Source organism: Lynx canadensis, chromosome B3, assembly GCF_007474595.2.
Source record: "Lynx canadensis isolate LIC74 chromosome B3, mLynCan4.pri.v2, whole genome shotgun sequence".
NCBI lineage: Eukaryota > Metazoa > Chordata > Mammalia > Carnivora > Felidae > Lynx > Lynx canadensis.
In genome coordinates, this window is record NC_044308.2 from 383,795 (window position 1) to 387,312 (window position 3,518).

Below are 3,518 nucleotides of genomic sequence, written 5' to 3' on the forward strand. Positions count from 1 at the left end.
TTTTTTGTCATATGTTGGAGATTGCGATGATCTGTTAGGAGTACGTCGATTCAAAGACTTTAACTAGTGTCTCGGCCACAGTGCTCTGCCTTTCTGAGTCAGTTGGCCCTGAGAAATCCCTTGTTGCTGTTGCCGAGCTGTGTACAGAGATGTCCGGAGCCCCAGGTTAGGCAGCTCATGTGGTGCCTCAGAGCTCAAAATCTGGAGTCAGACCATCTGGCTTTGAATCCCGACTATTCTGATGACTAGCTGTATCGCCCTCAGCAAATTACTTTGTCTCTGCGCTTGCTCAGCCCCATATAATGGGGGTTATATTGTAATCCGGTACCTACTTTATAGGATTCTTGATATAATTAAATGACTTAATACATGGAAAGCAATCGGAAGGGTCCCTGGCATATGCTAAGTCCTCCGTACACGTTAGTTTGCACTTAAAAAAAAAAAAGTGAAATGGGGGCACCTGGGTGACTCCGTCGGTGAGGCCTCCGGCTCTTGGTTTGGGCTCAGGTCATGACCTTGAGGTCGTGGGATCAAGCCCCACGGCAGGGTCCGTGATGAGCGTGGAGCCTGCTCCGAATCCTGGGTGTCCCTCTCTCTGCCCCTCCCCTGCTGGCGCTCTCTGTCCCTCCCTCTCTCTCTCAAAAACAAAACAAACAAAAAAGAGTATAAACTCTGAAACCTACCTGCCTGCATCTGTTGCCTGACTCTGCGAACCAAGAGACCCTGAGCAAGTGACAAAAATCTCTGTGTACCTCAGTTTCCTTGTCTGTAAAGGGAGAATGGTAGTGAGAGCCACTTCATCGGGCTGCCTGCGGGTCGGACGTGCTGATGTGCATGAGGTGCAGACGGAGTGGCCTGGCGGGCGACAGGTGCTGCACGACGCCCGGTACCAGCTATTACGTAAGTTTATTACGTCACCCCCTTCCCTCTGCCCCTCAGGCCGAGGGGCCCGGCAGCACGGAGGCTTGTGGCCTTGACCCTGCCTAGGGCAGCAGAATTCCAGTGAGGCACCCAAATCCGGTCACAGATGGAAAATCGGAAGGCCCGGCATCCGGGACGTATCTGAGGAAGCTGAGTCCCAGAGAGGACCAGGGACTCACCACGTTCAGCCAGCCGAGGCAGATCCCAGGCTAGAACCCACATGTCCCAGGCCCAGAGAACTTTGTCTCGGGCACAACCGGGTTACCTGCCAGCTCCTTCTGGGTTTTGCAACAGAGCCTGAGGATGGATGCACTTATTTCTAAGCAGCTTTGTGATCTGTCCTGACAGCGCTCTTCATGCTGCTCTCGCCAACTGGGTTAGAAGTGAACTGGCCGGTGGCGCTGACCCCACCCAACACGGCAGGAGCCAACCCAAGAGACCGGGACCAGCCTGGGAGGCTGAAGCCTCATCCCACACCCGCTCCCACTGCTGGAGGGGCTCAGGCCGCAGGGCGTTTGCCCCAGACACCAGGTCCGGGGAACGTGTCTTACACCATCCTGCCCTGTCCCCACCTTTCGGAGAGACTGTGGGTCCCCAGAAGACCTCTGCTTGACCGAGGTCCCCCGTGAGCTGACCTGTCACCAGGGCCTTGGCACTTCCCCCTCGGGGCCAGCCTCCCCCACTGCGCCATTGCCTTGGGACACTTGTAAAATAGTCGAACCTTCGCTCCTTGCCAACTTTCTAACCCCAGCCCCAGCCTGGGTCTGGTGACCCCAGTGACCTTGAATGCTTCTCCGTTTGCTGACTGTCAATGCCACCATCTCTCAGCCTCCAAGGCGAAAGCCAGGATCTTGGTCCCTCTGCCCCATGCCCCCGCAGTGTCTGCATAGATTGCTGCTAAGCCGGTCGTCACCATGGGAAAAGGACCCTCCTGGAGCCGTTGGCCGCGCGGAAGGGAGACATCAGCTCTGAGAATGTGGGCTTAGTTAAGATTTTTATTTCGTGGTAGACAACTATGTTTACTAAAATAACACCCAGCCTCTATGCTAAGTGCTCTGGGAGGGCTCAGCCAGGGCAGCTCCGGAGGGTCCCTCCCAGAGGGCTTCTTGGAAGAGGAGGGATCTGAAGAACAGTGGGCAGGCCAGCTTGTGGGCACTGCAAGGAGATGGAAAGCCAAGATGACACGTGTCCCCAGCCATCCCGAACCTGGAGTTAAGCCCATTTGCCTGGCCTCCTCATCAGTTTAGAAACTGTACCTCCAGAGGGGAGGGCACATGAGGCTGCCCAGGGGGCTGAGAGAGCCAAGCCTGGGGTTCTTGCCAGCCCTTGAACTTTCTGCCGCCGGCTCCCAGCCACTTGCATGCCCAGCACCAAGTCCAATGATTAACATCGCCTCCTGGCCCTCTGCGGGAGAGCAGGAAGGGAGGCCAAGAGGCAGGCGCATCCTCTGAGACAGAGACATGTCCTCAGGGGTTGGGTCAGAGCACAGGTTTCCAAAGTCCACTGGGGACCCCAGGGCGGAGGACGGGGAGAAGCCGTGGGAGGCTGGGGGCTAGTACCGCGGACCCAAGCTGCCGGGCATCCGCGGGTGGCTCTGGTCACGTATTGCAAGGAACAGAGAACTTGAAGAGTTGGGATTTGGGGACGGGCAGAATTTTCTTGAAGTGAGCACGCTGGCACCGACCCACCCCCTCCGCGGAGCGGTCTGCGGGTCTTCTGCCCTCCGACTGGGTTCAGGGCCTTGGAACGGCCCAGCCCCGTCGCGGCCGCTGTGCCCTGCTCCTGGGCCTTCACATAGGATTTAAAATTTCCCCTTAACACCCAGTAGGGCTGTCTGCAGTAGGGGTGAGGGATCCCGGGCCTGCAGGGGTGCCTGGGTGGGGGGCGAAAACTCCAAGGAGCAGGGGCCCTGGTGTTAGAAGGTTCAGGTTCAAGTCCCTGGACCGAGACAAGCCCTGGAGGAGCACCAGAGGGCAAGGCGCAGGCGCGAGGTCATCCTGGGGCAGGGGGCGGGGCTTCCCGGTGCGCAGATGGGGTGCACGCGGTGCAGTGGCGTCCTGGTTCCAGCGCGGGGTCCGGGAGGCGTGGCGTCCGTCCGGCTCTGCCTCCCTCTGCGCACGGACGCCGCGCCCCTGGGCCTGTGTAGGTGCCTCCTCGGGCCGTGGAGCCTGTCCCCAAGTCCCCGGCACGGGGCTGCGGGCAGGGCGCCGGGAGCCGACGCACCCAGAGCCTGGGCACGGTCGTGCATTCCGGAACGGTTAAAAAGGCAAAACAAAACAGGACGAAAAGTGACGCTTCCGGCAGCCGCGGGGCCCAGGCCGGCCCAGGTGCAGGGCCCAGTGGCGGAGCGATGTCGCCCTGCCGAGGACCGAGGACCGCTGCCAACAGGCCGCCCGCCCGCCCCCGCAGGCCCCTCCGGGCCTTCCCACCTGCTTATGTAAGGCCTGCAGGTGGGCCGCTGGGCCGGAGCCAGGTGGGTCGGAGGTGTCGGCCACGCCTTCCCCGGTGCCTTGGGCGGTCCGGGGCGGGTCCCCGCAAGCACGCCCAGCCTCGGCCGCCTCATTACCGGGAGCAGCGCAGCGCGGGCCCCCAGCTCT